The following is a 27,826-nucleotide window of genomic DNA, read 5'->3' as shown; positions in this document are numbered from 1 at the left end:
GAGCACAGAGCCCCATGTGGCGCTGGATCTCAAGATCCTGAGATCATGACCTGATCTGAAATCAAAAGTCAGATGCTCAACCAGCGGAGCCCCCCAGGTGCCCCTGAGCCTGTTTGATAGAGAGATCCACAAGGAAGCTACCTGGATGTGGATGAGAAATGGTTTGACAGAAAACAAATGACACCCAGAACAGAAACGGCACATACTTCAATTTTTGGCATCACTCAGAGCACTTTCTGTGTTTAAGTCTTTTATTCGTCTCCACCCCCTGTAAGGCAGTTACGATTCCTTTTCCGAGGGGGTAAGCTGAAGCCCGAGAGATGTGGGGTAGGAGCTTCCCTTCCCGGGGCGGCTGAAACAGACTGCCGTGCACCCGGGGGCGGGGGGTGTGTGTGTGTGGCTCCAGCGACAGAACTGTAGCGGCTGGCTTCTGCCCTCTAGAAGTCCGGGATCAGGATGCGGGCAGGGTTGGTTCCTTCTGAAGCCGGGAGGGGGAACCTGTTCTGTGCTTCTCTCCTGCTCGTCTTCCCCCTGCATCTCTCCACAACATTTTCTCTGCATATCTTTTCTGTGTCCAAATTTCCCCTTTTTTGTAAGCACGCTGGTTACATTGGGTCAGGGCCCAGTGTAACTTTAACTTATCTCTATGAAGATCCTCTCTCCAAATAAGGTCACACTCTGAGGGTTACAATTTAAACATGCATGGGACAGCGGGGGAGTGCGGGACAGTCCAACCTATAACACTGGGCAGCGGGTCCGACACCACCAGCCAGTCAGTGCTGAGCTACAAGTTAAACCCAGATGGTCTGGCCCTGGGGTCTGCTCCAAACCACCCCTTCACAACATCTCTCTGTTTTGACATCAACATCGATAGAACTTCATGTCAGGTGGAACAAACCTTGAAAGATATGTGGGGTCTGGTGCCGCAAACATGTTTCCTTCTGATGCAAAACTCACCTGAAATGGAAATGAGACAATGGCAGTGCCTAGAACAGTGTCTGATGGAAATCATCACCTGGAGGTCAAGGGTGAGGCCGACTTCCCTTCCCTGACCATCTCCTGTTGTGCGCCACACTACAGCCTTGCCCTCCAGCACAGTCATTGCCTGGCCCTGGGCACCCGTGCCCCCACCTCCCCTGCTCTACACCTTCGTCTGTGCTGTTCCTCCTACTCGAAAGGCTTTCAGTCTCCATGGGTAAAACCGTATCCATCCTTCAAGGCTCATCTCCAGCCTCAGCTCTCCCTCGAGATCCCAGCCAAACGTGGTCTTTCCCTCTTCTGAACTCAGAAAAACTTCTTGAGGGTATCATAGCGCTTCATACCATAGTTTCTCTCAGGACATTTCTTGGGTCTGTGCCTCTCGCCCTTTTAATCTCGCTCCCTCCGACTCGGTTCACACACTCCCACTGACAATACGTTTCTTCACCCTGAGTGCCTTTCTGGGGTGCAATTCCGGATACTTTATTTAAAAGAATGTCTCCCAGCTTTATTGGTAATAACAGACGAATAAAATGGTGTATATTTAAGTGAGTATACGTTGTGAAATGATTACCACCATCAACTTAGGTGACATTCATCTCCTCACATAGTTGCTTTCTTTCTTGTGGTGAAGACACGTAAGATCTAGTCTCAGCAAATCCCAAGAGTACAATACAGTGTTATTAAATATAATCACCAAATAAATAAATAAAATCACCACACCGTACATGGGATCCCCAGAACCTATTCATCCTGCATAACTGAAATTTTGTGCTCTTTGCTAACATCTCCCCGCTTTCCCCACACCCCCAACCCCTGGCAACCACCCTTCTGTTCTCTGCTTCTATGAGTTTGACATTTTTAGATTTCACATGTAAGTTGAGATTACGTGGTATTGGTCTTCCTGTGTCTGGCTTAATTCACTTAGCATAATGTCCTCCAGGCACATCCACGTTGTCACAAGTGGTAGGATTTCCATCTTTTTAAAAAAAGATTTTATTTATTTGACAGAGAGAAAGGGATAGAGTGAGTGAGAGCGAGCAGGGGCAGAGGGAGAGAGAGCAGCAGGTTCCCCACTGAGCTATTTTTCCCTGAAGTGATATAAATTAGATATTTAAACCATAAATATACCCGTATGAATCTCTAAAAAAAAGAACATTTTCTCAAATAACTGTAATGTACTTGACACACCTAACAAAGTTAATTTCCTAATACTTAAAAACCCATCAGTTTATAAATTTTCAGTTGTTTCCACAAATGCTTTTTCTAGTCTTGTTTATTCAAACCAGGCTAAGGATCTAATTGAATAAGAATTGCCTTTAAGGAGATTTTATTGATCTCATTAGGACTTATGATGCAAATAATTTTGAAGAGTTACTTCCTTGAAAACCCTTATCTAGTCTAAGAAATATATATTATTTTAAAAGAAATATATGTTATTAGTTTTTCAATTATATACACATAAATATCAGTACTCAGAGAGGTTGCTTTTCTCAAATTACGTGGCGAGTAAATAGCAGAGCCTGTACGTGGACCCAGGCCTGTCTTCTTTTTGAGTTCTGTACTTCACATTGTATGCTTCCAAGGTCCTGGACCCTAACTGTGAGTTGTGAAGGTAGAGGTCAAAGACGAAGCCCAAAGTTTTGGATTGGAGAACTGAGCGCCATTCACTGAAAGAGAGAATTCAGAAAAGGAGCAGGTTTGGGGACAGGTTTGTGACCAGTTTTGAACCGTTGAGTGTGAAGTACTTATGGGATAGAGGTACAAGTTTTAGACAGAGCTCTTTAGGGACAGGGTGAGCAGGACTTGTGAGAGGGCAAGGACAGAAGGAAGGAGGCTAGCTGGGAGTCACTGCTCTGGTCAAGGAGAGAGATGATGGGCATCTGGACTAGGGTGCTGGAGATGGAGAGAAATGAGCACTTCAGTTCCAGTTGCACACTTGGAGAGGAAAATCAAGAGAAAGTCAGAGTGACCAGGGTGTAACCAGGAAGCTGAGGTTGATGAGAGAGGAGAGGTGGGCAGCAGCCCTAGGGAGTTTAGACTTCATTCTTAGGGCAGTGGGAAGGTATTAGTGGGTTTTAAGGAAAGAAATGATGGGGTCTGATTTATGATTTTACAAACTCCCTCTGGGTTCTCTATGGAAAATGGATAAGAGGGTACAGAAATGGAAGCAGAGACCATTGAGAAAATAATTGCAGTGCTCCTGGTGAGAAAGAGCAGGGGCCTGAACTAGAGAAATAGCAGAGGGGGCAGTGGTGAGATGTTGAGGTGATGCCATGGAACGGGGTGGTGGAAGTCCCACAAGATCGCCACAGTTCTTTGATACTCCTCTCATTGATGAATAAGTGAAGTCTCTATCCCCTTTAATAAATTTAGATGGGCTTGGGGCTGTTTGACCAGTGTAGCAGGACAGAGGAATCCTACTTAATTTTTGAGGTTTAGTCATAAAAGGCCAAACCACCCCGTCTTGTTCTCAAGAACACTTACTTTCGGAACTCTGAGCTGCCATGTCAGAAGGCAAACTTTCCTGAGACTGGCATGTTGAAGGTGGCTTTTCCTATGGGTAGTTGCAGCGGAGCTCATCTTTCCGCCATTCCGGTCCAGGCGCTTGTCATGTAAATGATGCCGCCATCTTGGAGGCGGGTCCTCCAGCCCTGGCAACTGCGGCCCTTCGCTGTCCATGTTGCTCCATCTGTCATTTGAGTCATGCAACCCAGCCTCGAGCCATTGTGAGATAAAGAAGCCCTAAGCCTGGTGTCTGCTTTCCAGATTCTTAACCCATAAAATCCGTGAGCACAAGGAAATGGCTGTTTTATGCCACTAAGTCATGGGGTTGTTGTGACACAACCATTGGTAATCAGAACAGGGTTAAATATGACAGTGTATAAGGTATGGTCTTTGCCTCCAAGGAGGAATATGTGAAAAATAGACAAGTGCAAAAATAAAAGAATTAGATATGCATGTTAATAGTTGTATAAGCCACATTCCACAAAAATACTGGGCAGAAGCAACGAATAATACCAATGGCTAACTTTCCACCAGTGCACCCTGTTTTATATACTAAATGAATAAAGTCTCATGTATTTACTCCTCACAACAGGCCTATGAGACATAGCCACTTAATTGGGCTTGTCTGTCACATTGAAAATGATAAGGCACGGAAAGTATAAGTAATTTGTCTAAGGTCTCAACGACCTGGATTCAAACCCATCCACTTAGCCTCAACAGCCCTTGCCTCGTACCCCTACGGTATATGATTTCTTTCAGTTATGAGATACTAGTAACAGGGGATGAGAACGTGCACTCATACTCTGTATATTTTCCATAGGACGTTTTAGATTTTTTTTTATTCGCAGGGAGATTATGAGCAAATCTAATCATCAGTGGCTTTATACCAAGTCCTGCCCAGTCTTCTTTTCTTTGCATGGATTGCCTCCTCAACATGTTGTATCTGTCTTTAGTTAAAGCCCCATATTTTCTTTCAGAAAACCCCATTTCGTTTGACAGTCCTCTAAGCTTCTCCGTGCATGCAGAGGTAAACGGAGGTTTTCCTGAGACCAGCCTCCTGCTGCCACAAAGCAGCAGCAGCATCTGGTGGACCCTAAAGAGAAAGGCACGTGGGGATGATTCCATGCAGCTCCTCTCTGGCTGGATCATGCCCAATTCCTTGCCTTTCTAGAACGTTTCTCCCTGATCCTGGACTTGCTTCTATTCTTGCCCTAAAAACCTTGCCTGGCTTGGGCAGACTCGGTCAAAAACAAATGTGATCACTCTATTCCACCAGGGCTCCCACTGCGGCATGATAATCTTTTTATCTGGTTAATCTGGATTTCCTAGAACACTCCTGTTGCTGGTCAGCCCCTGCTCACTTCACAAGTACAGTCCCACTGCTCACCTCCTACTATGGTTGAGGCTAGGAGTTCCCTTTCCATCCCCCCACCAGGTCTCTCCACATCCCTGTTACCTCCTTACGTCCCCACTAGTCTCAGAGGCGAATGTGCTTCTTCCGAGGCTCCCGGCGCCTCTGATGTTCTTAACGCCGTCCTCTCACCGCCTTCGAGACTGTGCTTCTCCTGTTACCTCCTTTGTCAGGTCTCTTCAGTGGCTCCTACAAAGTAAATTCTAAAACGTGTATGTCACCTGTCTCTTGAAACAGACAAGCAACCACATTTTTACTTGATGCCACTCCCCAGGTTAGTTGCGGGTTAATTTTGGTTTACTTTTCTCATTTTCTTTCAACCCCCTCTGCCTATGCTGTGTCTCTGCCCCTCTCCCTCAGCCCCCTCGCACCCCGATTCCTGAGCCTTCTACTCTACTCTACTCATACTTTTAGAGCTTCCATAGCCTCCAAACCGCGGTCTCCTGGCCCAGCTGCAGTCCTCACTTACCCCACCTAGCTTCTCGCCAGCCTCCCATAACGCTGGTGGCCTTCTCGTTCTTCAAAATTCCTCCTTCCTTCCACATCTGGGACTTGGAAGGCTGGTTCTCCACCCTGTCTCAGTGGTAGCACCCCCTGCGGTTCCTTTGCTGTCATCCCTCTGTTCCCAGCTACCCCCAACCGGTCATCCCCTGGGATTGATGAAGGTGCAGAAGATGCCTTGACTTCCGCAGAAGATCTAGAACCCCAGTCCTCAAGACTGGACATCTTCATCGAGTCGATCCTCTGGTATCAACTCCAAGTCAACATCTCTGAAGCATTGTCCTCCCTTAAAGCTACTTCTCTTTCTGAGAATGGCTCCGAACTCCAGAGTTGTTGACTTCTTCCTCTTTCCGCCACCAATTATGTGCTGGAGACATAGAAATCCGCGCTAATATTAGCATAAGAAAAAGTAATTAGGAGGCCACACCTGCCACACATACACACAAATCACAGAGTGCCTTCTCAAACCAAATCTGAGCGGTTTTGGGGTTATTTACTGGATCATTGAGAGCGTGCGTTAACAGTGCCTTTCGAATTTACGGGCTGGCGTCCTAATAGGGTTACATTGTGGAACAGCCATCTTCTTGAATGGTTTAAAATTTGGGATCCTCCTTTCTCTAATCCAGAAGAAAGCAGCGTTCGAACCATGTTAATTGATGTGTTTTGATCAAGAAGAAACCAAGGTTCATATGAGGCTTATTTGCACAGTGACTAAGTGGAAGAGTCAACACATCAGTCTTCCCGAGCCCACCACAGAACCCTCATTTCCATTCTTTCTCCAACAACTGACACTCTAAGTAGCTCAGATTCAAATGCAAATGCAAGCACAAGAATGCAGACACACTTTGAAATCAATAACATCGTTTTGTCAGGCAATTCATTTAGTATTTCTAAAAACCAGTGAAGTTTAAAAAACAAGGGAGTTGAAAGCTTGCTCTCCTGTTCCTCGAGTTTTAATGAGCCTATCCCTCACTGTGGGACAGAGAAGCCCTCATTATAACTTGTCAATAGAACATTAGCACCCAAGACGGAAGAAGCCCTGTGATCCCAGTTAATTTTCTTTCTTTCTTTTTTCCTTCCTCTCTCTCTCTCTCTCTTTCTTTCTTTCTTTCTTCCATCTGGATATAGTTGAAAAATCTTGTAATGGGAAAACTAGCCATTTATTTGAACTGTTTTTTTTTTTTTTTTTTCTAAATCATAGATTCATCTTCTCAAGAATAGCATGTTCTCCTTCCCGTGTTGGCGAATGTTTTTGACTGAGACTCTATATGCTGTGACATTATGTGCTCATAAATAATATGCGGCTCTCCTCTCTCTCAAATGAGCTCTCTGAGGCTGCGGGGAGAGACTGCGGGTGACACACTGAGCTAGTTCCGCGCTGCCTGAATGGTGGTGTTGGTCCCCCCATCCCGGCCACACTCCACCCTAGCCTTTGAAACGGGAAGACTGGATTTCGGATTCTATTTTACAGGGGGCTTTTGGAGGGTAGAGATGAAAAACAGGAGACGATTGGTGACGGAGAGAGAACAACTCACCTACCCCTTGATGTGTCCCTTGACACTGTGGCCCTTGAAACCGTCAACAAACGTGAGACAAAGCAAAGTGCAAGTTGCCTCATTTCCTTTGCCGGACCTGATAGGTGGCTTCCAGTGTCCCTGTCTCATCTGAGCTAGGTTTTGTTGTTTTAACTGTTGGCACTCACTGATGACTCTGCATTGCTGTGATACCCAGTTTTAGGAAAAAAAAAACCCAAAACTCCCTGCTTTCCCCCCTACTTGCCACCCAGCCCCTGATTCAAGTACATCTAGTGTACATAGTAGACCCTCTGATCACATGGTGCTCCTTCCCTCTCCACGGGCTCCCCCTGACTCCCAACAGCCAAGCCTAGGATTCCAAACTGAACAAACCAGGTTCACCTTCAGGCTCTTCAGTTGGAGTAGACTAAGAGACTTCCAGAAATTGAACTGGATGTCCCCGTTCATTTCCATAAGTTGTTTAAAGTAGCAAACAGCCCCAGAGACTAGAACTTTCGTAGTCTTTTGTGTCCTACCAAAAGTCTCACTTGGTTTGGTATCTAGGGTGAACCGCAGAATCCTCCCGTTTAGCTACAGTGCGTTCATTCAGCGAACACATACTCGGTTCTGGGAACCTTTTCATAAATTTCCACTCTGTGCTTGAAACCAGAAAATACAAGGTCCTCACTCTTTAGGGAGACTGTATTCTGTGTGAGAGGAAAGATTCATGAGCCAAAAAAATTACACTGGGACTCAAATAGAAGGACAGACTGAAAAACTGAGTGCCACAAGGAATAACTAACAAATAACCCAAAGCTGTCTTGGCTCAAATTCTTCTCTTTTTCTTTAGTTCCTTTCACCCTTACCAATTTTAGACAGTTGCGGGTCAAAGCATTTTGCAGCACGTGTCTTTGCAACAGAAATTTATGGATTAACAAAGTGATCAAGTTCATGGCACTAGCCTGCTTACTGATGCAGTATTATCCACCAAAAATCGGATTTTGTTTACTATATTTGGGGAGGTTTTTTGGTCCTAACCAGACTTCAGGTTCAGCAAGGCCCTCTGTTAATCAAAGCTTAAAATACAGGATACCTAAAAACATACTCTGACTCAGTGCTTTCTTCTTTAACTTATTCTTGAAGCAGGATGGCAAGGGGTTTTCAGTCACATAAGTTCAAGTTAGAATTCTGGCCTGATTCTTGCTAGTTGTGTAACCCTAAGCAAATTACTTTGTCTGTTAGTTCCTGAATCTGTAAAATTGGCCTGATAATTGTCCCTGATTCTCAAGGACATCTTGAGACCTGAATAGGCTGATGTCTGTAAATGGTTTGTCACTGTGCCCAAGGCATAGTTGGTATTCAGTAAATATCATTTTGAATCATCATTCTGTGGCCCTGCCTGCTTAAAAAAACATGCGAATAAAAATGATATGTGATTCTAATCCCCACTTTAAGACTAGTACCACTGTTTCAAGTAAGCTGCCGGCATCTACAATAATGGCAGTTGAACTAGATGACTTCCATTTTCCTTTTTAGTGTCGACACTCTGCAGTTGGCTCATTTCTTGGCATTATATGTGAGCTCCTGCGTATGACAGTCACCCTGGATGTCCCGCAGGGTCTGGGAGTGCCCCACTCACTTCCTGTGCCGTATCAGGATAATGCTCGGCTTCCAGAAAGAGTTTCCAAAGGTGGCAAAAATGATGTCCCAAAAGGCCTCGTAATGATTTGTTACCCAGAGTTTTAAATGGAATATGTAACTGCTGAGGAGGCAAAGTCTTCTATTAACCCCATAGGGGTTCTCTTAACTGTGTAGAACTAAAGAGATTGTCACTCAAAAGAGATCTTAATTCTAGGGTTTATTCAGTTATGCTTTTTTTTTCCCCCTAGCAAAGATGCTGAAAATTGGAAAAAAAAAAAAGGGGGGGGGAAAGATCAAGCATTTTGCCATTACTGCTTGAAATTTCTTTGAACTTGTTAACCCTGTGGTATTCTCAGAAGCATTTGAGTGCTTGTTACAGAACTCCCCTGCATTGTTATAACACCTTGAGTCTAAGCAACTCAGAGTACTTGGCGACATCATGAACTCTCATCCTATCTCTGAGGTATTTCTCTGCAGTGAAGGCAAAGCGCCATGTCAGCCCTCAGTCACTTTACTCTGCTAGCCCCAGAAGATCATGTCCAGAGGACCTTTATCTTTCTGTTGCCCACACTCCTTGATGTTATTTCTATTTCCATGAGGTCTCGGGCAAAGCGTCTTGTACATTAGGAATCTATTTGATGGCATTTCTGTTTACCTCTTCTGTTTACCTCATGGTCAAGAGGAGTTGCCCCTTAATTTGGCTTTTCCCAGACCAAAAAGAAAAAAAAAAAAAGAAAAGTGGGGCAAGGTTTGCGTGCCCTCCAGGGAAATACACTGTTCCACTTCCATAACTCAGCCCACGAAGACCCCTTTCATACGGTGTTATCCAGACAGGTTCCCACAGGGCAATGAAATAATAGTCGCTGTGCTAGAACCTCTCTCAGAACACACTAGTTCCAAACCAGTTTATTCTCAGGTGCACCATATGAGACTGAATTCAGGTTTGGGTTTTTGTTTCTGTCTAAAGCTGCTTCCAGTCAGTAAGTAGGGTGCCGTGACGGGCTGCTTCTAGCAGTGTCAGGACTCAGTCTGGCTTCTTCTGCCCATTTAACTTCCCCTGTTGCCATGTCCCACGCTCACACTTCATTCCCTCACGGGACTGAATTTTTGATTTCTAGAATGAGTTATGTTCTTGAAACAACCTGAGGTGAAGGCACACATACACTCCCCCCCCCCCCCGCCCATGACAGAAGTTCTTTTTAAATGTCCCCCCAGAAGTTTTCTCTCCCATGAGCCTGGTTAACTGATTCTGCTCTGTGCCCCATGGTACCCTGTCCTTTCCCTGAACTTAGCATTTATCGTATTGTTGTCATTGTGCCGTCTCTTCCGTTAGATTTGAAAGCACTTTGAAAGCCAGGGTGTTGTCTACCCAACTAGAGGGCCACCAGTGCCTAGCACAATGGGCCACAATTGAATTGATAGGCTGGGTAATTTACTTTTAAATATTTATTCTGCCATTTCATATGTAACCTCAGCAAATATCATAGTTTTTGTTACAGTATCACCCAAATGTGTTTAACTCAGTCTTATTTATGTTTTATTTTTATTTTTATTAAAGATTGATTTATTTGAGAGGGAGGGAGAGAGAGGAGAACGGGCAGAGGGAGAGAGTCTGAAGCTCAGCATGGGGCCCACCTTCGGGTGCGCTGCGGGGCTCCAGCTCGCGACCCTGACACCACAACCTGAGCGGAAACCAAGGGACAGACCCTTAACCCACTGAGCCACCCAGGCACCCCTGAGTCTTTTCAAACCACACCTCTAGAATCCTGGTTTTGGGGGGACTTTATACCCTAATTGCCTCCCAGTGAACGTGTAGTTCAAACATTTAACTCTTTCTGTTCCTTTCTACTTCAGAACCAAAATCTATCCCTGGGGTAAACTGCTGTGATACTCCCAACTAATTTGCCAAGGGAAACCATGGGAACTGGCTACTCAGCTGTCATGAATAAACGTCTCCTTCTCTGCAGAAACAATGGATACGAGAGTTATTAAATTCTTCACTTGACCATTGTACATACTCTCTGATGAATGTAGAGGTCTTGTATCCATTTGAAGACGAGGATTTATTTGTTACTGGTTTTGTTGCCTTGAAGCTGACTCTTCCTGGCTTTCTAGAACGAAGATGCATAGAACTTGTTTCCATGTCTAAAGGAGTATCTGTTCATTCAGTTGCCACTTGACGTATCTATGCTTGTGCATATTGGGGGCTGGTGTGATATTTGTTGGACAAAATGTTAATGGAAGTGGATAAAAATAGAGACTTCAAATCATATGCTTACCACCGATCCAAACCATCCCATGAAGGAGAGTACAGAAGAATATTTGCATCCCCATGTCACTCCCTGCTCAGCTGGGCCATGAGGACTGACTCTTTATGCCTCGTTGTACTCATTTCTACCTACTGAAATTCTAACTGTCTTTTAAAGTCACACTTAAATGTGTCGTCATCAGCAGCCTCGCCTCCCCACCAGCACCACGGGAAGGGATCTCAGTTTCACAAAGGAGCTCAGAGATCACCTGACTCAGTGGTTCTCACCCTTGGCAACATGTTAGAATTGCTCAAAGAAGTTTGTAGAAAATGCCAAAGTCCAGGTCCCAAATGAGATCAATTCAATCAAAACATCTTGGTCTGAGGTACAGCCCGGGAGTCAGGATGTTTCCAAGTATGCCAGCTGACTGTGATGTGTACTCAGAGTTGAGAACCACTGCTCCATAAGCTCAGCGTGGCTAGAGCACAGAGGGTGAGGGCTAAGGATGGTGACAAGGAGGAGAGACTGGAAATGTTGGCAAGGCTCAGCTGATAATCCATGCCGAGGAGTTTGGCCCCTGTCCTGGAGGCCTTGGGAGCCAAGAAGGGGTTTTAACTGGGAAGTAATATGACCAGTTTGCTGTTTAAGGAATCAGGTTTTTTCATTTCTCTGGGTTTTCTTTTAATTAGCTGTAAAATGGAGTGGAGTAAATGACTTCCTTTTTTGTTTTATTTATTGATTTAATTATTTTTAAAGAATTTATGCATTTATTTGACAGAGAGAGAGAGAGAGAGAGATCACAAGGAGGCAAAGAGGCAGGCAGAGAGAGAGTGGGGGAAGCAGGCTCCCCACTGAGCAGAGAGCCTGAGGCAGAGCTCGATCCCAGGACCCTGAGATCATGACCTGAGCTGAAGCAGAGGCTTAACCCACTGAGCCACCCAGGTGCCCCGACTTCCTTTTTAAAAAGATTTTTATTTATTTATTTGGCAGAGAGAGAATGAGAGAGAGAGCACAATCAGGGGAAACAGCAGGCAGAGGGTGAGGGAGAAGCAGGTTTCCTGTGGAGCAAGGAACCCAACACAGGACTCAATCCCAGGACCCTGGGATCATGACCCACGCTGAAGGCAGATGCTTAACCCATTGAGCCACCCAGGCACCCTGGAGCAAAAGACCTTAGATGACCTTTGTCATCTAAGAGCAAATTATTGGCAGAATCATCATTCCTAACCTAGAAGTGCCCAGACCAATGCCTCCCCTAAGTGCAGGCTCTGTCTCCCCACAATGCAGGCTTATGCCAAACATAGTAATTCTTCTAGAAGGCAGCTTCTTCGAAGGGATTTTTAGAGGGGATGACAGCTAAGAATCAGCTTCTATATCACCGAGGAACTAACCCTAATGGAAGGCCTGCTAATTAGCAGACAAAAACCTTGCAGCCCAGAGCTTACATAAAGGTCTTTCCTTGCTCTGGGCGCAGACTGGCAGCTGTGGGAGAAGAGGTCCAGACCCTTCCCTGCCCTGATAAGTATGGGTCGAGAGTCCAACGTGGATATTTGTTGAATTGAACACTGCTTGTTGAAATTGTACGTGGAATCCTTGTGAGCAGAAAGGTCTTTATTTTCCAACTCTCTACTTTTTGGTGCTATCATGGGTGAGTAGGGCTGCCAGAGAGGTGACCTCCGGATGTGGTATCATGCGTGTGCACACATGCGCGAATACGGTTGGCGACTCATTATTGTGATTTTTGGAAGGTCTAGGGAAGTATTGCCAGCTGAAATAGTGTGAATTGAACCTGGTTAAGTTGTTTTCGGTGGCATTTCAGGTCCCCTTTCTCAATAGTAATAATGCCTGTCATTTGCATGGGGTTGGGGACATTGTCTGCACGGAAGGTATTGGCGGTGCTTGGAAGTGGCTGCTTGGCAGGGGCAGGCTTCCTTGTAATGCTGTGGGGGTGGGGGGCGTGCATGTGGGTCCAGTTCAGAAGATGCTGGAGTCTCATGTCCCCCACCTCTAGCTAGTGCCAGCTTCTTTTTCCTCTTTCTGATTCACAGAACAACAGCACATCTGTTTGAAATTATATTTACTTTACATTGTCACCTAGAAGAGAAGGCTTCTGCTAATGAAACTGGTGAATTAATATGGAGTGCTCGGGGCTCGATGTGATGGATACTTTCAACAAACACCTGCACCATTAAAGGCAATTTTCTGAGACCAAATGCTGTTTTAGGGAAGACAGAAGCTACTGTAATTGAAGTCTTGGGGAAGCGTGACCCTTTATGCCTTCTCTTGCACAGAAATCATCACATGTTATTGTGTTGAAGTAAGCATAAAATTTCAATTACATTTTGGGATCTGAAAATGAGAATGCCTTAGTTTGCCCGCATTTACTTCGCTGCCTGAATCAGCTGTTTATCCCTTTCCTTCCTGGGCAAGAGAGAATTAGGGATTAAAAGAAAAAAAAAAAGAAATTACCAAACACAAGAAATCTTAATCCATGTAATTACTCTAATTGGCTAATGGGAGTCTTTCCTCAATAGCAGACAGTTCTTTGCAGTTTACAGACACGTGTGTACATTTCGAAAGGGTTCCGTGAGAGGGGCTCACTCTTCTGTCTCTCGCTATAGGGACGAGCAGAAACCACGCGTCGCGTACATCCTTGGCGAACAGATGCAGCCCTTGAATTTTCCTCCAAACAACTTATTTTTCTGAAGTTTCCACTCCGCTTGTTTGTTGAGATGATGCCTAATGAAGTATTCACCGATGGCAGCATCACTAATAAAACACAAATCAAATCAGGCTCTACATACCATTCATATGCTGGAAGGAGGCAGCAGTGTGAGCTGGTGCTTGTTTCCAGCTGTTTTCTTGTCATTAGCTTTTAATTTCAACAGCTACCTCCTTGGGCCGCCCCTCTCTTTTCTCAGCTCAGGTATTTGTGCTGTTAGTGTGATTGTCAGTTCTGTTCTGCTTGAAAGGTTTCAGGGTATGTTGCTATGGTTACAGGTGCCAGAATTGGAAAGAAATGAGGGGGGTATCAAGGGTTTGACGTAGCTGTGATGAAGGCTTAGTGCTGAAATGTTAGCTATTACTTTGGCAGATTTTATGTTATTTGACAATGAATCCGTTTTAATAGAATATTTAAATGCATCCCTCAATATATGGTACATCAAAATGGAAATACGTATAACTGGATTTAAAGTAAATGAATATTTTAAAACAGTTTTGAGTGCATACCCTATGGGACATTTGGGTACCAAATGAACAGTGTTAGTGTAATATGTAATATCACCGGAGTGAGTACTGTGGGCAATTTTATCAGCTCTCCCCACCTCTGTGGAATGCCAGCGTCCCCTCGTTTCTCTGCTGTCTCTTGTCTTCTTGTCCTCAGCAGCAGCGTGGAGTTCTGTATGTTTGGCAACAAGGAGATGAATGCCATAGTTGCTAAGGGCCCTGGGGCCACAGAATTGGTTCTGAGATTTCATAAGTCCCTTTCTTGCTTGTCGCTGGAAATGTTAGGAGACAGGCCCAGGGGATTGGCTGTCCCCCTCTTTGCAGTGGGAGACGCCAGGAAATCTGGTTATAAGACGCCACTCTCAGCCTTGCCATGATGCTCTCTCTGGGCCCACCTTGCCGCTCAAGATGGTCTTCCTTTCTCGAAGCAGTGGAAGAGACCAATGCTCCTGTTGCTAGTGTCTCGCCCTGCCCCCATCCTTTGTGTCTCTTAGGGCCCGCTTCTCTTCTCTTCACTCAGCATCCGTGGGGGCCAAGGCAGCCTCCCCACGTACCCGCAGCTTTCACTCCAAGGCCCTGCTTGTCCCGCTGTGTTTCGTATCCTCCTCCTCTGACTCACAGACCGGAGGCAACCAGGATGCTTGTTTCTTTTGTTTAAGATGAAGTTGATTGGGACAAACCTTGGAGTGATCTTTCTCTCACTAAAGTCCCCAGGAGGCGGGCCCCTCTGTTTCCCTCCTCAGTGTCCATCCACGTCGTGCTTGGACTAGAGCCTCGTTGGTTGGGAACACGCACAGGACGTTGGAGCCCAGCTGCCCGGGTTCCAATCTGAGCTCTCCCACTTACCAGCTCTGGGCCCCTGGGATACTGTTAATGGATGCTTCTGGGCCTCGGCCGCTGCATCTCTAACCCGGGATGAAGAACTGAAACTGTTCCATAGAGTTGTCATGTGTGTGTGTATGTATACATGTACGTGTGTGTATGTGTATGTATGCGTATGTACTTGCGCGTCTCCATGGAGAGAGAGAAAACTTAGGCAGGTGCGTATTAAGCCCTACAGAAATGTTTGCTTTCGTTCTCCACATTTACGGTCTGCGGTGCGCCCAGCTCTATGCTTGGCCCTGGGCATAGAGCGGGGAAGAACACAGATGTGATCCTGCTTTCATCGAGCTTCTATCTGGTGGAGAAGGCAAGGGGAGCCAGAGGGAAGGCATTACAGTTGGGGGAGAGAAGCGCTAACAATTCCTGCAACCCACAGTTTTGAGAACTGTCTAAACATGTCATCTCACGAAAAACACCTGTGTAGCCATGACAAGGAACTCTCCGCTCTCTGAAGTGTTTTGGGTCTACCCAGACAGATCCGTGAATGAGGAAAGGTAGTTGGGCCTCTCAACTCAACCTCCCACAGAGGGTTCAGACTGGAGGGGCCGCATGACTGACAGCAATGAAAGTCTCACTGAAGCCAGAGTCTGGCCGGGACTTTCTCGCTTTTACAAACAACACAAAGGATCTAATTCTCTCTAATAAGCAGAGCTACCAACAGCAGTCTGTACAATAACTTTTAGAAACCTGACCTTGTGACCCAGAGGCCATCCTGAAACCACCGCACCCGCCTCCCCCGCTTTTCCCCCATCACTCAATAAATGTCCAGCCTGATCTATTGTCCCACGGAAGAGAAGGCCCATGGAATAATTAACAATCCCCTCTCTGTTCTCCAATACTTACTCCAAACGTTGACCATTCAGAGGCTCTGGAAAGACTAAGCAAAGATGATGTTCTTACCAGGTGATTAGATGACAAAGACCCCACGGCCGGCCTTCCGGAGTGCCATTGAATGCAGACCAGGCCTCAGCATTCCTGGAAGCAGGGTAATTAAGAGCTGGCCCTTGTTAAAGGACCAACTTCTTCCCACCCTGGAGGCTGGTCTGCTTACAACAGGACTGCTAAGAAGGGATTGTGACTTTGACTTGTTTTGAGTCTATTGAAAGATTTGGAACTGCGGGTTGTGCTAATGCCCCTAGTTGCGGGGAACGGTTCAGCAGCCAATGTACCACTATGGTAACTTGTTAGTGGAAAAAAGAAAGAAAAAGAACCAGCCCTATTATGTAGGCCGGGGGAGCTCTTCGCTTTTAACCTGCCCTTATAGAAATTTCTAAGCAGTCAGTTTTTTAAAAAAAATGTATTTCATTCCAAGTAGTGACTTTGATTGGCGGACAGCAGGAGGAAGCTGAGGCTTAGCACTCTAAGGGGCAAGTCTTGGGCTTTGTTTGGACCCAGGGGAAAGCGCACGCCCCATGGCCGGGGGATGATGGAGATGCTGGGCTGGCTTGGAGAATTGCCTGGAGCAGGGGAATGTATCTTAACAGAAGAAGGGAACCACCTGCCAGGACCAGCAGGGCAACATCCATCTCCAGAGCCCTAGTCAGGTGTGAGACCATAATGGAGTGCTGAAGCCCGGCTCCAGTAGCTGAAGGTACGAGGACAAGGAGGCGGTAGAAACGGGGCCTCCCGAGACAGGCTACCTGGGTGGGTGTAAATCCCACCTTTGCCACTTCCTCGCTGTGTGACCTCGGGCAGTTACTTCCCTGTTCTGTTTCTGTTTCCTCATCCATGAAATGGAGGGGGGATCATGCCACCCGCGTGTGCCATCCATTGCCCCATTTGGTTTTCGATGTATTTCTCGCCCTTTGCCAGCCTCACAGGACCCGAGCGTCCCAGTAAAGCTGCCGCCTCGGGAGCACCCGGAACAGCATGGGTACACAGGCAGTGCTTAAGATGTGATGCCATGTGAAAAAGAAAGTTCTGAAGAAGAAATGGCAGGCGGCTGGACAGTGGGAGCAAATACGATGAGGAGATTAAAGGTGGAAGCACGGTGACACTGGGACCCAGGACCCCAAGGACCAGCTTTGAATAGCACCTTGGACAGAGACCCCCACGCCGGTTCCAGTCCCTTTCCACCGCTGCCGCGTGGAGAAGGAGCCGGAAGAGAGCAAGAGGTAGTTGTCCCAAATACCCAGCTGCTGTCAGTGACAATATTTGCCTTTTACTTCTCTGAGGGTCCCAACCTCACCCTGTCCCTGGACAAGCCTAGAGGTGGCTCAGGCAGCCGTCTAAGAACACTTTGACCACAGCCGAGTCATGGGCCGTGAACAAGTCATGTGACACAGTATTGAGCAAAGTGCATTCGTTTCTAGATCTGATAGAACCAGATTTAAAACTCCCGCACTGCTGCTTTCTGGCCACACAACCATGGACAAGCCACAGATGCTCTCTGCACCTCAGGTTCCTCATCTTTAAAACGAGTGATGATAATCCTTATCGGGTCATTGTGAGGATTCATTAAAACATGTGTAAAGCAACTGGCCCGTCGCCTGGCTTAGAATCGCAGCTTAATAAGCTCTTGGCTTCTGCCCCTCCTGCTCCTGGAGAAACCGCAGAGATGATCGTGACCCAAGCTACTCGCTTTATGCAACTTGGACTAAAATATCACTCCCTCGCTTCAAGTCTGCCGACCTCCTGCTCTTCCTTGCTGCTAGACTCCCTTGCCCAGGGCGGAGTTACTTATCCCCTTTATTTGGAGCTCTGGCAAAGGGCAGTCCGTTCTCGTCCATGCACTGGCTGCGCGCAATCTAACTCATCACGTAGAGAAGAAGTGGGCTTAGGCTTCTTCCAGGCCAGCGTTGCTGTGCAAAGGAGCCCCGTGGGACGTGACAGCAGGACTCTCAGGCAGTGCTCAACCCCCGAGTCACAAGGGAGGTGGCACAGTGGTACAGGGCAGTCGGGTTTAGCTGGAGCCTGATTCCAGGCTGTGGCTGGAGAAGCCAGAGCTGTGCCCATCTTCTAGGGAGGAGGGCTAACAGGACCAGGGTCAAGGGTGAGGGCTCCAGCCAAACCCTGTAGTTAGGAGCTGCCGTTCGGGAGAGACCTCACTGCCGAGCAGGATAGTAGCACAAATTAGTAACAGATGATTACATAGATCTGTGGATTGGGAACACATGGCAGTGAGAAGGACTTGGGCCCGACAGTATCTGAGCTTGGGCTAATAAAACTCCGAGGAGGCCCCAGCAAGTGGTGGGGCTGTGTCTCTGGGGGCCTTCTGGGTCCAGGGGTTATATGGACGAGACCTACAGTCGTAAGGGTTGGGGAGAAGCATTCGCTCCTGCCAGGCTTTCCATCCTGAACAGTCAGAGTTTCTGCCCCTCCCATATCCTGTTCTTTTCTAAATTATCTTGTTTTACAGACCTTTCTGGTGGGCCAGCCTAAGTAGGCAGCTTTTATGCCCCATGATCCCACCCCTTCTCCCTAACCAGACTCTACAGCTTATTAAAGGGCAGGTGGAAACCTGGCCAGCGAGTAGCCTATAAGGTAGCCTGGCACCGACAGCTCTTTCCCAAAAGAAGGAACTAGACCAGCCAGATTCTTGCTGTGGGAAAGATAAGGAGAACTAGATTGTAATGGATTCTAAGGTGTGAAATTCCAGGTAGCAGGGGTTGTGAGGGCCCAGGAAGAAGCCGAAGTCATCAGAAAACAAGGAGAGGAGAGTAGGCTATAGCTTGGTCCTAGAGAAAAAAAGAGGAAGGCAGAAAGAAGCCGGAGGGAAGTGAGAACGGTCAGGTTATATAGGTGAGTCACGCTGATAACGCAGCACTAGAGAAAAACCTTAAGAATTTTAGCCGTCAAGATTCCCACCACTGTCTTGGATCCACTTCCAGCCATCATAGAGCCCGGTCACATGGCGGTACCTAGATGGACAGGTAAGGGACAGCTAGCCGGTGCAACAAACAAGCCCACCTTCTCAGCCGCTCACCACAATCCACGTTACTCACTACTTCCTAGTACAGGTGCTCCCAGGGAAGTGCTCGGTCACACGTGGTCATTTGCGGACTCCAGCTACCTTCCATCTCGAGGCTCTGCCCTCTTGCGGCTTGGAGCCCTCTCCCTTCAGCTGGTGGATGGGAAAGTGACCCAAAGAAGGCACCCCTCCTTTTCAGCTGCTCTGTCTTATAATTGACGCGTCAGTTTCCCCACCGTCCCTTTGTGCAAACTGGTTTCGTGGCTCTACCCAGGTCCTAGGAGGCTGGGAAATTGAGTCTGTGGCTGAGAAGCCTCATTCTAACAACAGTTCTGCACTTCGGAAAGGGGAGCCTCACTCTTTGTCAGCTGACCTGCCATGACACAGTTCCTGAAGCCCCTTGAACCGTCTCCCTTACTGGGCCTTATCTATACTATCCGTCTCCATGCCCCTTACTTCCTCAGCTGGACTAAGTCACTCTTCTTCGCAGCCAATGAGCTGCGTCAAAACAGGATCCTTTGGGGGAGAGAGTGTCTTTCGCTCTGAAGGCTGAAGTCTCTATCTTGCTTGTGCCTGCAGAGGAAGGTTCTTGGCCAGAGAATGTGTTCTGTTTTCTAGGTCCCTTGTCATCAGCCCTGAACACGACAGATGACACTCTGTCACTTCCTAGGCTTTTCTGTCATCACCCTGGGTCTTGTTGCTGTGTGTTCCTTTTTGTCTGCAAGTTAGAAACTCATCAACCCCAGAGAGCTCTTTCACAAAACCCGAGTTCTTTGGTGGTTTCTACTGCATGGGGAGGAGTTTTCTCAAGGCCAGGGAGCAGCATTGTCACATGTTCCTCCTTATGCCGTCAAACTAGGTTTGACGTTCTCTGGAATGTGCTAACTTGCTTGGGAAAAGCCTAGGGAAATAGACTCTTAGGCTTGATGCCCTATTTGGGTCGCTTAAAAAAAAAAAAAAGATTTATTTATTTATTTATTTATGTGTGAGGGAGAGAACACATGTGAGAAGGGCTGGTGGCAGTGGGGGGAAGGAGCATAGGGAGAGGGAGAGAGAGTCTTAAGCAGACTCTGTGCTGAGCATGAGCCCAACCAACACAGGGCTTGATCTCATAACCCTGAGATCATGACCTGAGCCAAAACCAAGAGTTGGATGCTTAACTCACTGTACCACCCAGGCCTCCCTATTTGGGTCACTTTTAATTTCATGACGATATTGGGGATCTGTCTGCCATTTGCATCCTGTATGTGTGAACCACGCCAACCCTGGGTGGGAAGGGCCACGAGGTTGAAGTTCCCCCCATGAGGAGGGGCAAAATTGGGTTGGAAATTCTGGAGCATGATGATTTTTAACAATGTTTTAGATAGAGTTAAACATTTTTCCTGTCATGTTATTTAACAATAGCAGTTTAACACAGATTCACTGAATAATTACAAACAGAAAAGTTAGTGTAAACTACAAAAAAAAGGTGAAACACATAAGCAGTTTTATCATGTAGCTCTATCAGGAAATGGAAGAGCTGTGCCTTCTCCAGTATGTATATTTCCTTTTTTTTTTTTGATGGTTTGAAAAAAGGTTAAAAATTTTTTCTTAAAATCTCCTGTTGCCTTTCAGATAAAAACCTTGTTTTTATACCCCAAAGCTAAAACAGATTTTCTTCCAAAAAAAATTCCCTCCCTAGGCTTCTGCTAGAGTTGTCCCATTTTAGTCAGTTACATATTTAGATTTTCTTTCAGACAGGGACTGAACACGTGGACATGTGCTAGGCAGTGCACTAGGTATAGACTCCACTGATTGGAGTTTCTGAGCTCCCCTCTTGAGGGTGACTGCGGTGGGCTTACTCAAGATTCCAAGTGGGACAAGCTGAGCATTTGTTTCTTAAGGGGCCTGTGCTAGGGCAGGGCCCTATTTGATGCTTCTGGGAGCTGAGAGAATCATAAAGGGAGTCTGAGCCAAAGTCCTTAGTGGCCAAAAGGGTCATGCCAGAAAAACAAGTTAACAGATGCCAAGTCTAGAGGGGTAATACTAGGGCTGTGACCAGTGATCAAGCTGCGTTGGGCTTCTTGAGAAAGCAAAAGCAGAATATTATCTGCTTGCGAAGAAAGAAAGGATGGGCCTGCGTAGGTCTTAGAATTCGTTTATTTATTCAATAATTTATTCACCAAATACTTACTGTGTACCAGTTATAAACCACAGATTGCATGCGACCTTACTGGTGGCTGTTGGTGCTGCTCAGCCTCATTTAAAGATGTACATCCAAGCAAGACAGTCTGAGTTTAAATCCTGGCTCAGCCACTTACTATCTGTGTGACCTGAACCAAGATATATAACCTTTTTGTGTGTCAGCCTCCCATCGACAAAATGAGATAACAGAAACCTGTCTCACAAGGTTGCCAGGAGAATTAAGTGAGAATTCTTGTAAAGTGCTTAACGCCTGTCACATGGTAAGTACGTATAAATGTCTATTAAATAACCAAAATAGAGTTGGAGAGGACCCCTGTTTGCAAGTTGAGATGGGGTGGAGATTGGGCTGAAAGATACCTTTGTATTGTACAAAGAAAAGGTTGGAAAAGCAAATGAGTGGCACATGGTAGATTTTAGGAATGATTTTCAAACCAGGATGAATATATTCATTTTATCTTATTGGTGTACATGTTTTGAACCCTGCTTCTTAACCATAAACGATTTTTTGTCTTACAACAAAAATACTCACACTCAAATATTCCAAGCCTGAGGGCCAACATAATCACTGTGGTTGAACTTCAGATTTGGTTCTCAAGTTTTGTGTGGTGACGGTAAAGGAGACACAGTCAGTTGTGTAGTTCTCACTGTCACTGAGTGGGAACCATACCCATTCATTACTAGATACCAAACATTTTCCTGCAGTCATTTAAAACAGTTTTCTCACCTCAAACATTATCTGAGAGGCAGTAGATGTATACATAGGTTCGGAATCAAGTGGATCTGCTTTCACTCTGTCACTTGTTAGCTCTGGGATCCGGGGCGTATAACTCAGACTTTTCAGGAGGCTGTCTCATCTTAAAATGAGGATAATCATAGCTCTTACATGCTAGAGTCTCTGTAAGAATTAAATAAGGTATCAAGCATTTAATATCATACCCGGCAGTATCAGTCCCTCCATAAGTGGAAGATCTTCTTTTCTCCACTTCCTTCTCTCCCTCTTCCTCTTCTTGTCTTCCTTTCTCCTTTCAGTCTCCCCATCCTGCTCCTCCTCCCCTTATTCCTACTACCTGACCGGTCAGATTTGGAAGCACCCCCTTCACATTCATTCTGGGCTCAGCTAGCGACACCAACAATGACGGCTCAGAGCTACGCAACATGTACTATGTGCATCTTAACAGTCCTCGACTCGGTTCATCTTTGTAAAAAACTGGGACAGTGATATGCAAGGGTGAAGAGCATGTGGACTGTTTAAGGGAGAGTGTTTGATTGGTGTCCAGTGAAATAGCAACAGGTAGTGTCGACTAAGTTATGAGACTTATTGGATACGTTTTCTTACCAAGTCATTCCTTTCCCATGGACTTACCTTTCCTTTGGTTGAAAGTGGAAGCCCCAAAGAGAAAGGAGGCCCGAGATGGTTGGCTTAGACCAACTTAGATCTATGCCCTATGCATGAGGTCTCTCACTTTCTTTGGCTCTGCCTTTATTTCTAGACCCACTTACTCAAGCATAAGCATAAGACTCAGAGGCCTAAATAAACATGTAACTGTAATAGAGGTTTGTGCCCTGGGGTCCATTGCTATGATCCCCCTTCTGTGTCTGTGGATGGGCTATAGGGGCTCTGGGAACCTTGTAAAATTATGTACGACCCTGTATTTATCTGTATATGTTTCTGGGGGGTTGTTAATATATTCCATTAGATTCTTCAAGGGCTCTCTGCTCCCATGCTGTCAGGAACTCTCCATTTTTTGAAGATTTAGTTATTCGAGAGAGCGCATGAGAGAACGAACATGAATAGTGGGGAGCAGCAGAAGGAGAGGGGGAAGCAGAGCCCTGCTAAGCAAGGAGCCCCACACTGGGCTCTGTCCCAGGACCCTGGCATGATAGCCTGAGCCAAAGGCAGACACTTACCGAACTGAGTCACCAGGGTGTCCCAGGAGCTACTATTGAAAAGGAACTGAAGAGAAGACCTACCAAAGCAGGTTCACTCCTCGATGTTGGGATTTTCTGGGAGACTTTGAAACCCTGTGTTACGTGTCTTAGGAAATTGTAGTAGTAAGTGGCTAGATAGTAGGTCAAGGATATCGGTATTTGGGGATTCTGAGATCTTGGTGCTGCCTCTGTTCTTATAACTGGCAGGAACGTAGGAGTTTGTTGATGCCACAGATGAGAAATGGTGACCTAGGTAGACTCAACAGGTGGAGAAGAGCAACGGTGAGTTTGTATTTTGTGCATAAGAAGAGGATCTGCATAGTTGTGCAAAATTACAGTTTATCTAATTGATACTTTGTTTAGTCCATCATCAGACAATGCTCAGTAGGATCACAGGCTACTTGTAAGGACTCCATGGCTGTCTAGTGGGTCTGTGGCCTAGGCCACTGACTCAACAGTTATTTATCCTGGGACTACATGTTACAAAGATCCCCAGAGGACTACAAAAGTGAAAAGATGAGTGGAGGAATAATAATAGCAACACATAATGTGCTTCAGACATGATCACAAGTGTCTTACCTTTATTATAAGGAACTTACTTCACAACTTTATGAGGTAGTTACCACTGTCCTTGCCACTTTACAGAGGAAGAGACTGGAGCACAGAGAAGTTAAGCAATTTGCCCAAGGTCACACAGTAAATGGCATAACTGGTACTCAAAACCAGGCAGTGTGACTCCAGGGCCTATGTTCTTGACCATTATACCTCACCGCTTCACCTACTTGGGCACTAGAATGTACCATCTCATTGCTGTCTGTGACCCATGAGTACCTCTTGGTCCATAAAGACAGAAAAGAGCCTTTGGGTTCCCCTCTGGACCTAGCACAGTACTACATAGTATGGGCATGGAATAAGCCCAGGACAAAGTATCAGTTACACATACTGTAATTTTTCACAGATAGTAGATCCTCTTATTATTCATAAAATACAAATTTATTTGAAGATGTTACAGAATTCCTAGTGGGTCTGCACTATTATGAATTGTCAAAAAAAAAAAAACAAAAAACAACAACACTTGTCAGTCACGATAAGTTGGATTATTGTGTGTGGTAACAAACACACTCCATATCTCAGTGTTAGAAAACAATAGCGACTTATCTGGTGGGGGGGCTAAGTCGGTTAAGCATCCAACTCTTGATTTTGGCTTGGGTCGTGATCTCAGGGTGGTGAGTTGAGCCCCGTCTTGGACTCTGTACTGGGTGTGGAGCCTCCATGGGACTCTCTCTCCCCCATCCCTCTGCCCCTTTCCCTTAAAACAAACTAAAACAACAGACTGACTTACTCCCCATACTACATGTCACAAGACAGCTGCTGTCTTTTGATTAGCATGGTATATTTTTCGCCATCCATTTACTTTTTAATCAATATGTATATTTATTTTAAATGTTTATTTATTTATTTGAAACAGAGAGAGAATGGGGAGTGGGGCAGAAGGAGAGGGAAAGAGACTCTCAAGCAGACTCCCTGCTGAGCACAGAGCCCAGTGCTGTCCCAGCATTGATGACTCTGAGCTCATGACCTGAGCCAAAATCAAGAGTCAGATGCTGAACTGAGGGAGCCCAGTCGCCCGTGTATCGTTATATTTAAAGTTGGTTTCTCTTTCTTTTTTTTTAATTTTTTATTTTTTTATTAACATATGATGTATTATTAGCCCCAGGTCTGTGAATCGCCAGGTTTACACACTTCACGTCACTCAATCATAGCACATAACCTCCCCAATGTCCATAACCCAACCACCCTCTCCCTACCCTAAAGTTGGTTTCTTTTTTTTTTTTAAGATTTTATTTATTTATTTGACAGACAGAGATCACAAGTAGGCAGAGAGGCAGGCAGAGAGAGGAAGGGAGCAGAGAGCCCGACGCGGGGCTCGATCCCAGGACCCTGAGATCATGACCTGAGCCAAAGGCAGCGGCTTAACCCACTGAGCCACCCAGGCGCCCCCTAAAGTTGGTTTCTTATAGACAACATGTAGTTGGACCTTATTCTTTGATCCATTCTGACAACGTGTCTTAATTGGTGCATTTAGATCATTGACATATAAAGTAATTATTGATATATTTGAATTAATATCTATCATACTTGTTACTATCTTACTTGTATCTATCATACTTTGTTGCCCTTGTTTTTTGTTCCTTTTTTGGTCTTCTACTCTTTTTCTGCCTTTTGTGGTTTTAACTGAGCATTTCACATTATTCCATTTTCTCTCTCTCTCTCTTTTTTTTTTTTAGCATAGAAGTTATACTTCTTATTTTACTCTTTCTTGTGGTTGTTTTAGAGTTTGCAATATACTTTTACAAGTAATCTAAGTTCACTTTCTTTCTTTCTTTCTTTCTTTTTTTTAAGATTCCATTTATTTATTTGACAGAGAGAGAGACAGCGAAAGCAGGAACACAAGCAGGGGGAGTGGGAGAGAGAGAAGCAGGCTTCCCGCCGAGTAGGGAGCCCAACACAGGGCTCAATCCCAGGACCCTGCGATCGTGACCCAAGCCAAAGGCAGACACTTAATGACTGAGCCACCCAGGAGCCCCCTAAGTTCACTTTCAAACAATATTAACACCTCAGGATAATGCAAATAATAACAAATATTATTGTTATATCACACCTGTAATATATTCCTTCCTCCTGTCCCTTCTAGCATTGCTATCATTCATGTCACTTATACGTAATAGATACAGATATATAATTGAATACATGATTGGTACTATTTTGAACAAACTTTTATTAGATCAATTAAGAATATGAAAAAGGTTTTATTGTATCTTACCTTATCCTTTTTCTGATTTGCCTCTTTCTTAATGTAGATCTGTGTTTCTGACTTGGATCATTTTCCTTTTCCAAAGAACTTTTAACATTTCTTGCAAGGCGTACTGGCAACAAATTCCCTCATTTTTGGCTTGTCTGAGAAAGTATTCTCCTTCACTTTTGGAGGATAATTTCACATGATATAGAATTCTAAGTTGGTGGGTTTTTCTCTGTTAACACTTTAAATATTTCACTACTTCCCTTCTTGTTTGCGTGGTTTCTGAGGATAAATTGGATTCCATTCTTCTTTTTGTCCTCTTTAGGTAAGTTATATAAGTTATATTTTTCCCTCTACCTTCTTTCACAATTTTTTCTATATTTTTTATTTTCTGTAGTTTAAAAATGCAATGCCTAGGTGTAGTATTTTTGTTTTTGTTTTGGTTTTACTTCATCCTGCTTGGTATTCTTTGAGGTTCCTAGTTCTGTGGTTCGGTGTCTGGCATTCAATTTGAGAAATTCACAGTCATTATTGTTTCAAATATTTCTTCTGTTCCTTGCTCTCTTTTTTTCTCCCTCTGAGGTTCCATTATTCAGATGTTATACCTTTTGTAGTTTCCCCATAGTTCTTGGATATTCTGTTCTATGTTTTGTAGTCTCTTTTCTGTTTGTGTTTCAGGTTTGGAGGTCTCTTCTTAAATATCTTCAAGCTCAGAGATTCCTTCCTCCATTGTGTCCAGCCTACTGAGAAGCTCATCAAAGACATTCTTCCTTTCTTACAGTTTTTGACCTCTAGTATTTCTTTTCAGTTCTCTTGGAATTTCTGTCCTTGTGCTTTCCTAACCTGTCTGTTCTCCATGCTGTCTACTCTATCCACTAGAGCCCTTAACATATTAATCATAGTTGTTTTAAATGCCCAGGCTGACAATTCCAACATCCCTCCTCTATCTGAGTCTGGTTCTGATGCTTGCTCTGTTTCTTCAAAGTTCGTTTTTCACTATTCAGTATGTCCTATAATTTTTTCATGATAGCTGGGCATGAGGTATTGGGTAAAGTAAACTGCTCTAGGTAGGTCTTTGTTAATGTAGTGTCAAGGTGTGGAGCAAGGGGAAGTGTTTTACCTATGATTAGACTTCTTTCTTTGAGTGAGCCTGTGACTCTAGACAGTGAACTTCACATGTGTTTCTCAGTACTCTCCCCTCTTTAGTGGGACAAGATAGATAGAGTTGGGTTTTTCCCTTCCTCTAAGTCTGTTAGGTTCTGGTTAGGTAGTTTCTCCTCAGAGCAGACCTTGTTAAGAATAGAATGCTCCAGGGGCACCTGGGTGGCTCAGTGGCTTAAAGCCTCTGCCTTCAGCTCAGGTCATGATCCCAGGGTCCTGGGATTGAGCCCTGCATTGGGCGCTCTGCTCAGCGAAGAGCCTTCTTCCCCCTCTCTGCCTGCCTCTCTGCCTACTTGTGATCTCTGTCTGTCAGATAAATAAATAAAATCTTAAAAAGAAAATAGAATGCTCCAGAGTATTTCAAAATGGTTCCTTTTCCCCTTTTTCTACTGGAGGCATGAGTGTTTGTTTTTGTTTGTTTGTTTTTTGGGTTTTGGGTTTGTTTTTTTTTTTCCTCTGATACTCACTTTGAGGATCTGGTAAAATTCCAGAAGGTAAAACTCGCAAGAGTATGAGGGGGTCCCTGATGATTTGGTCCCCCTGGGATTTTTGTCTCTTAGACTTGTCTGTACTCCAGCAATTCATGACTCACAGTTCAGGTTTACCTACTATGGAACTGCTTTCCCCAGAAATTTCAGCTCCACTGAGTTTTCTCTGTTTTCACCTGTCTTTCTCTCCAGTTGAGGGGACGGTCATTTGCCGTGTGACATTATTTCATTTACAGACAAATGAGTTGTTGGTTTTTCAGTTTGTTCAGCTTTTTGCTTGTTATTAGGATGGAGTGGCGACTTCTAAACTTTTTACATCCCTTTTGTTCCTCATTTACTTCCTTTACTTAATCCTTTGCCATTTTACCTTTACTTTACCTTTACCATTGCTTCCTCCTTTTGTGTTTGATTTTGTGGTGATATTGTTTTGATTCTTTTCTCA

Source organism: Mustela nigripes, chromosome X (assembly GCF_022355385.1).
Source record: "Mustela nigripes isolate SB6536 chromosome X, MUSNIG.SB6536, whole genome shotgun sequence".
NCBI lineage: Eukaryota > Metazoa > Chordata > Mammalia > Carnivora > Mustelidae > Mustela > Mustela nigripes.
The sequence above is the reverse complement of the archived record's forward strand: the minus strand, read 5'-3'. Positions refer to the sequence as shown.